Here is a 9,214-nt window from a genome sequence, read left to right on the forward strand (position 1 = left end):
TATGCTTTATAATTAGGCGATTTGGAATTTGTATCCACTTTGATCCTCTTTTTTTTTTCTTTTCTTTTTTTTTTTAGAAACATTTTCAACATAGGTGCCCTCGGTACACACCACAATCTTGCTTTATAACTCAATCTGCCCTTAGTCTTCATCACATTGGTATTTCCCCAAACTATAAGGTATGGCTTGTAATGGGCTAGAATGGGTAGATTATGGTGTGGGTGATGAAAGAATTAGGCTAAAGTGTTTGGTTGCAACAAGGGTGAATGGAGCACACAAATGGGTAGGATTTAAGCCTTTTAGTAGTTAAACATGCATAGCCTAACATCATCTCATTGAGTTCATTCCTGAATGACACTAAACACATGGTATCTGCAAAGGAGAATGATTCTTAGTATCCAAACAAAATAGAAGTAATGAGATCATTTAAAGTGAAATTGAAAGAAAAAGATAGGAGTAGAAACACTTTAAACCCTCTCAAAGAAGCAATTAGGCTCAAAATAACTCACTAGGGTAGTCTCCACTATTCTTCTTCCAGAATTTAAGTATGGTACCTCTATCATCATAATTCCAAGAGTTAAAGCTTTATACAAGACAACAAGATGCACACTTTTTCATAGCAACCCAATCGTTTATTTTCAAACATAACCCTCATATACATTCATATTAGTAAGCAAAGCACACTTAACTAAAACAAACCCACACAAATTGAACAAAATAAAAGCAAAACACTCTTAACCAAACTAACACATAAAACAAATACAAACTTTCCATCCCACACCCCCAAACCTAACCTAAGCATTGTCCTCGATGCTTAAAATTGTATGCAAAGTAAATAGGCAAAGAATATGGAATGGAAATAACATAAACACAAAATAAGGAAAGAACACAAACCACACTAGGTTGCCTCCTAGCAAGCGCTTTATTTAATGTCTAGGCAAGACATGGTAGCTTGTTCATGGTGTTGTAAACTCAAGAAAATCTACAACTTGATACACTGGCTCCTCCTCTATTTTCTCCAAATATGGTTTCAATCGCTGCCCATTGACTTTAAAAGAGGTGCCATTCTTCATGTTCTCTATCTCCACAGCTCCATGGGAAAATGTTTGCAATACTTTGAATGGTCCCACCCACCTAGACTTCAGTTTTCCTGGAAAAAGTCTCAAACGTGAGTCATACAAAAGTACTTTCATACCTTGGTGAAACTCCTTCCTTAGGATGGCCTTGTCATGATAGAGCTTAGTCCGTTCCTTGTAGATTTTGGCATTCTCATATGCCTCATTTCTAAGCTCTTCCAACTCATTAAGTTGGAGCTTCCTTGCTATTCCAGCATCCTTGTAATCAAAGTTGAACTTCTTGATGGCCCAATATGCACGGTGTTCAAGCTCCATTGGCAAATGACAAGCTTTCCCAAACACAAGGCGATAAGGACTCATGCCAATGGGGGTCTTGTATGCTGTTCTATATGCCCATAGTGCATCATTTAACCTTAATGACCAATCCTTCCTTGTAGGACTCACAGTCTTCATCAGAATGTTCTTGATCTCCCTGTTGCTAATCTCCACTTGTCCTGAGGTTTGAGGATGGTATGGGGTTGCCACTTTGTGGTTGATGTTGTACTTCTTCATCAAGGATTCAAAAGGTTTGTTGCAGAAATGGCTGCCACCATCACTCATAATAGCTCTTGGGGTTCCAAACCTACAAAAAATCACATCTTTAAGAAAATTCAACACAACCTTATGATCATTAGTTCTTGTAGCAATGGCTTCAACCCATTTGGATACGTAATCCACTGCCACTAATATGTATAAGTAGCCAAAAGAGGATGGAAATGGTCCCATAAAATCTATTCCCCAAACATCAAAGAGCTCCACCACCAAAATGTTGTTCAATGGCATTTCATTTCTTCGACTAATGTTCCCCATTTTCTGGCACCTATCACACTTAGAACAAAAGTCAAAAGCATCTTTGAATAAAGTGGGCCAAAAGAAACCAGATTGTAAAACCTTTAGAGATGTCTTTTTGGCACCAAAATGTCCTCCACATGCCAATGTATGGCTAAATGTTAGAATGCTTTGTTGCTCACTCTCTGGAACACATCTCCTAATGATTTGATCAGGGCAATATTTAAACAAATATGGTTCGTCCCAAACGTAGTGCTTTACCATGGCCAGGAACTTCTTTCTTTCCTGAAAAGAAATGTCATTTCTCATTACACCACAAGCAAGATAATTAACAAAATCTGCATACCATGGTTCTTTTTCTTGAACAACAAAGAGTTGTTCATCTGGAAATGATTCATTTAGGGGCAAAGGTTGTCCAACTCCATGGTTTTCATTAAGCCTAGACAAATGGTCAGCCACAACATTATCGCTGCCCTTCTTATCTCGAATTTCCAAATCAAACTCTTGTAGTAAGAGTATCCATCTAATCAAGCGTGGTTTAGCATCCTTCTTTGTCATCAAATACCTAATGGCTGCATGATCAGAAAACACAATAACTTTAGATCCCACAAGATATGACCTAAACTTTTCTAAGGCAAAAACAACAGCAAGCAACTCCTTTTCAGTTGTGGAATAGTTAAGTTGAGCATCATGCAGAGTCCGGCTTGCATAGTAGATCACATGTGGAAGTTTGTTCACCCTTTGCCCTAAAACTGCACCAACAGCATAGTCAGAGGCATCACACATTAATTCAAAAGGTAACGACCAATCTGGTGCCATAATAATAGGGGCCGAGGTTAGTTCATTTTTCAAAGTATTGAATGCATTCATACAAGCCTTATCAAAATGAAATACAACATCTTTGGCTAACAGATTGCATAATGGACGAGTGATCATTGAAAAGTTCTTAATGAAACGACGATAAAAACCCGCATGGCCCAAAAAACTTCTTACTCCCTTCACAGTGGTGGGGGCTACCATATTGGTGATGACGTCAATTTTGGCTTTGTCCACCTCCATTCCTTTGCTAGAGATTACATGTCCCAACACAATTCCTTGTTTCACCATAAATTGGCACTTTTCCCAATTGAGAACCAAATTTGTTTCCTGACATCTTTGAAGTACTAACGATAGATGGTTAAGACATTCATCAAAAGAGGAACCAAACACTGAGAAATCATCCATAAATACCTCAATGAATCTTTCTACCATGTCAGAAAAGATGGCCAATATGCATCTTTGGAATGTTGCTGGAGCATTGCAAAGTCCAAAAGGCATTCTCCTATATGCAAATGTGCCAAAGGGGCAAGTAAAGGTTGTTTTCTCTTGATCCTCCGGAGCGATTGCAATTTGATTGTAACCTGAGTAACCATCCAGAAAACAATAATGTGAGTAACCTGCCAATCTCTCAAGCATTTGATCTATGAAAGGCATAGGAAAATAATCTTTTCTAGTGCTAGAATTCAACTTCCTGTAATCGGTGCAAACACGCCAACTAGCAGTGGGCTTTGTGGGCACCAGCTCATTGTTTTCATTCCTCATCATAGTGATTCCCACCTTCTTAGGCACCACCTGAATAGCACTCACCCATTTGCTATCAGAAATGGGATATATGATCCCCACATCTAACAATTTCAACACTTCATTCCTAACCACTTCCTTCATGTGTGGGTTGAGCCTTCTTTGTGGTTCCCGGGTTGACTTTGCCCCTTCCTCCAAAAGAATCCTATGCATGCACATGGTAGGGCTTATTCTCTTGATATCTGCAATAGACCAACCAAAAACTGATTTGAACTCTTTAACACCCTAATTAGTTTATCTTCTTCAATTGGGGTGAGATCAGAAGCTATGATAATTGGAAGAGTTTCAAATTCAGCTAGATATGCATATTTTAGATGTGGTGGAAGTGGTTTAAGTTCAAGTTTTGGTGCCTTAACAGTGGAAGGAGTTAAATGTGACATTGATGATTCTAAAGGCTCTAACAGAGGTGAAACATTCAAAGGATACAATGCTAATGCATCCAAGGCAGCTACTTCTTCCATGAGTGCATCTTCTTCATCAAACTCATCTTGAGATTGACTCAAAACAGTTTGTAATGGTTCATTCGATTGTGCCTGCAAGAACTTAGATAATACAAGTGAATCAAGCACATCAATGGCATAACAATCAAGGGATGAAGAAGGATGAGAAAGAGATTCAAACACTTTAAATTGAACTGTCTCTCCTAACACTGTCATAGTGAGGAGTCCATTTTGCACATCAATGATGGTCTTGGCCGTGGCCATGAAGGGTCTCCCAAGCAATATAGGCAACTCTCGATCATGTATAGGAGCTTCTTCCATGTCCAACACTACAAAATCTGCAGGCAAGATTAGTTTATCAACTTGAACTAGAATATCTTCTACTATACCTCTTGGATATTTCACAGATCTGTCTGCAAGTTGTAATGAAATGGTGGTGGCTTTCAAATCTCCCAAACCTAGTTGAAGGTACACTGAATAAGGCATTAAGTTGATGCTAGCACCCAAATCCAGCATTGCCTTCTCTACTTTCTTGTCCCCTATGGTGATGTTGATAGAGAAACTTCCTGGATCCTTGAGCTTTGGTGGAAGTTTTCTTTGCAAAACTGCACTCACATTCTCAGACACCACTACCTTCTCATGTGGGCCATACTTCCTTTTGTAGCTGTTTAACTCCTTGAAGAACTTCCCATATGCTGGCATGTTCCTAATGACATCAAGCAAAGGTAAGTTAACATTCACTTTGCTTAGTATATCAAAAATTTCTTTGAATGACTTATCCTGCTTGCTCTTGGCAAGTCTTCCAGGGAATGGTATTGGTGGAGTGTATGGTTTCTCAGCCTTGTGAAGATTTGGTGCTTCAAATGAGGAAGTAGCATGGCTTGGTTCCTCATTTGGTTTCTCATTGTCTCCTTGAGTAACACCTGCATTCACATGATCATATTCATTAGTAACTTCATTGCCAACCCTATTATCAATAACCTTACCACTTCTAAGTGTAGTGATTGCTTTGGCTTGCTCTTGGTTCCTTTGGAGTATCACTGGTTGGCTTGGAAACTTTCCAACTTCTCTTTGGTTCAAGGCATCTGCAATCTGCCCCAATTGTGTCTCCATTTTGGTTAGAGCTGCTGAATGTTGTTGGAGAGTGCTATTGGTGGAATGTTGGAATTGCAAGGTGTTTTGGGCTAACAATTTAACCGTGTCCTCAAGGGTAGGGGCAGGTTTTGGTTGGAAGTTTTGGAATTGATTGTTGTTCTTCCATGAAAGGTTGGGATGATCTCTCCAACTTGAGTTATATGTATTGGAATACACATCATTCCTTGGCCTTTGGTTGTAAGAATTCATAAGGTTCACTTGTTCTTGAACATACTCGGGGTAAGCCTCCCTAGATGGACATTGGTGAGTAGGATGGCTTGGTATGTTGCAAATGGCACACACTTCATTAGTTTTTGGCACCATATTGAGCACAGATTCAAGCTTCCTTTCTAGGTTAGCTACCTGCAACAAAAGCTCATGGTTAGAACTTGTTTCATAAACTCCAACTTTCTTACCCCTTAAATCTTTGTGTTGAGCATTAGACCCCAACATCTCATAAATGTTATATGACTCTTGAGCATTCTTTTTCTTTAATGCTCCACCTGCTGCATTATCAACAATTGATTGACAATTTTGGGTTAGTCCATCATAGAAAATTTGCATTTGTAAGTGAAAAGGTAACCCATGATGTGGACATTGCAACAAGAGGCCTTTAAAACGCTCCCAACACTCATTGAAAGGTTCTCCATCATCTTGTTTGAAGTTGAAGATTTGTCCCCTTAATGTGGCTGTCTTTTGAGTGGAAAAGAACTTCTCCAAGAACTTCTTAGCCACGGCATCCCATGTAGTGAGGGAACCTGGTGTTAGAGTCATCAACCAACTATTGGCCTTATCTTTCAAGGTGTAAGGAAACACTCTCATCCTCAAATTTGCTTCACTAACTCCCTGCAAAGGTAGACCACTCACAACATTGTAAAACTCTTTAATATGAGCTAAAGGGTCTTCATTAGGTAAGCCATAAAATGAAGGAAACATATGGAAATGTGAAGATTTAAGATCATAGTTTCTAGCTTCTGTGGGCAGCAAGATGCATGAAGGTGAATTTGGTATGATTGGTTGAGCAAAGTCCTCCAAAGCTCTAAGTTCATCTTGGTTGCCCGCCATCTCTTCCTCTCTTTCCCAATTAAATTGCTCAGATCCTTTACTTGTTGAAATAGGTGAAATCCTTTCCTCTTCCTCACGGCTAATGGATGAACTTGATGGCACAAAGTTGTACAAAGTGTGGCCCTTTAACCTTTCAATTCTTTGGCCTAACTCAACAAGTTTATTTGACATATACTACCTGAAACAAAGTAACACAAGTGTGAATGAAAATCAAGAAGCAAACAACAATGAAAAGAACAAAAATAAACTTAAAAACGTTTGAAAAGACTCAAGGGACTCAAAACAGATTCACAAGTCTCAAAACAAGCTAAAAACTCTCAAAACTGCCTAAAAACACAAACTGGGCAGTTTTGACACTAAACTCAACTTTGGACGAAAATTAGGTTTGGACTTGACTCAAAATGCTTCAAGACACAAGATAAGACAGATTCTAAGCCTAAGACTTAACAAAATATGGAGGGATTTGTATTTGGACGAAATGCAATTAAATGGACAGATTATAAAGAAAACAGATTGTCAAGCAAATTGATGTAAACCAATGGATAATAGAATGGCTAAGGGATTCTTTTCCACACATGAAATGTATGCAACTTAAATCAACTTCCAGTTATCAATTTGACAAGTTATGAACCTTGACACTAATCAAAATAGCAAACAAGCAAACAAGCAATTACAAGGGACTGAAATCAGTCCCCGGCAACGGCGCCATTTTTGTTGATGTATATTTCCTTCCTAATGCTAGAATATATTTAGTATAATGGCACAAGCAAGGGTGTCAAATCCACAGGGACTAATTGGACCTATGTAATTACTTGTTTTGCAAGAACTCTATGAAATGAATCAAACTAGTCTAAATAGGCAGATTTGGAATATGAATCAAACTAATCAAACTAGGCATATTTGTTGTTGTAACTTGAAAGCATAAGAAAATGAAGTAAACACAAATCAATGAATCAATAACTAATATAATGGGATAGTATCAATGGAAATGAAACTAGGGATTCGATTTCACCATTGCTCAACTAAGTCCATGTTTGTTAAGTTAGTTTGTACTCATTCATCTACCTATTTCTTGAGTTTGTTTCACTTGGACATGATCAACCATATGATGTGTGGATTTGATCAAATGTCTCTAATCATGAACCTAATTGTGATGTGCAACTTTGGTTTATAATCGAGAGTATGTAATGCACAAGAAACTTTCATAAAACTAAAGGGATTAACTAAGCAGGATGTGTGCTAAACAATCCCTTCATTCATTCACATATCTACCAAGATTATACATGATGTGTGTTCTAATCTTGGCTACACAACTTTGTGATTAATTCAAATGATGATCAAACATTAAAATCAACACACTAAGTCACCATTAAATCAGAGAATGAAACAAGAAATAGATGGACAAACTGAGCATTCTAACTTAATTACATGGCAAACTTTGCAAGGTTACATCAAATCCCTAGAGGAAGCTTAGTTACAATTCATGTCTACAAAAGATTTGACATAAAAATATAAAACATGAATGAACATAGAATTGATAAGAATGAACCCTTGAAGCAAAACTGATGTTGAAGTCCTTGAAGAGTCCCTTGGTGTTGCTTCTCCAAATGTGGTGCGGATGAACTAGATTGGTTTGGTTGAATGGTTTCTGCCCTTAGGACAGAAATGGAGTGAAATGGGAGAGGTTTTAGTGTGTGTAATGGACTGAAATGAAGAAGAACATGCGAAACCCTTTGTTGTGTCAAATGAGACTTGTTTTATGGAAAAAATGTGTCTCCAACATTCAGATTGGATCTGGGATTTGTTTAACTCAGATGGCAGTGCATTGTTGATGTAATGAGTGTGTTTCTGAGATGGTGGACGCATGGTATGGACAAGGTCTGCAAAGATGTGGTTTGTTTAATCACAATGCATGTGCTCTTGCTGCAACAAGTGAGTGGAATCTGCCAAAAGTGAATTAGACCACCAGAAAATGCTTTGAACAAATCTGGAAAGGGAAAGGGAGCACACGGCATGGACAAAATGGGATGTATGCAGGCTTAGGGTTTATTTAATTGAGGTGCATGTGTATTTCTGCAAAGATGAAGTGGAGAAATGTAGTGGAATGCATGGTCAGATTGTGTGATGGTGTCAAAATGGCTGAAATGAATTAAGTGATGGGAATGGTGTTTTTGGCGCAAAAGGAAGATGGAATGGATGTGTGGAATCTGATTTGGTGCTAGAAGTCCATAACATGATGGAATGACATGAAAACGCACGGCCAAGGTTTTGAACATGCATATGAATGCATGTAATGGGTGTTGGAAGCACATGGCTGACTTCAATGTTTTTGCCTTGTTTAAAATCACCCAATAAGGCCGAATTGCATCTCTTAACACTTCACATCTTTTCTGGAATGTTTTTACTTCATTTGCCTTCCCATTGATCCAAATTCACACTTGGCTGCACACTAACACCAAATAATGTAAAATGCAACTAGTTTAATCCAAAACAATCACAAAGACGCCAAATAAGGAAGATATAAATGCATGCAAAATGTGACTTATCAGGCTGTGGGTTCTGGTGTAAAACCCCGGGGGTTGTTGTCTAAAGCCTCCTTGTTGTTGAGGTTGTTGGGGCTCCCTCCACTTGAAGTTTGGATGGTCTCTCCAACCCGGATTGTATGTGTTGGAATATGGATCATTCCTTGGTTGATTGTGGCTTGGAAATCCAATGGCATTTGCACTCTCCCATCCCCCATTCTTAATCAATTGTGGGCACGTGTCTGTAGGGTGTCCTTGCATGGAACATACGCAACAAGGAGCTATGGTTTTGACTTTTGGACCTTCCACCACCTGAGAAAGCAACGTAGTAAGGTTAGCCATTTGATTTTGAAGTTCGGTTATGGCACTTACCTCATTGATTTGGTGTTGCCGTGGGGGGTCTCTTTGTCCAACACCTTCGTATTGTTGTGCATTATGTGCTTGGTTGGCAATTAGAACTTTTGCAGCCCACGGAGTTTTATCCACCAACGCACCTCCCGCCGAGGCATCAAGCATTTGGCGTTCCATT

General features: G+C 38.8%; 1 pseudogene; it reads left to right on the forward strand.

Moving 5' to 3' along the window:
• Positions 1–5,678: 5,678 nt before the first annotated feature.
• Positions 5,679–5,789, forward strand: LOC125475629 (annotated as a pseudogene).
• The last annotated feature ends 3,425 nt before the right edge of the window (positions 5,790–9,214 follow it).

This window comes from the organism of the source record quoted next, unplaced genomic scaffold, assembly GCF_019419815.1.
Source record: "Pyrus x bretschneideri cultivar Hongxiangsu unplaced genomic scaffold, Pyrus_bretschneideri_v1 Contig15, whole genome shotgun sequence".
NCBI lineage: Eukaryota > Viridiplantae > Streptophyta > Magnoliopsida > Rosales > Rosaceae > Pyrus > Pyrus x bretschneideri.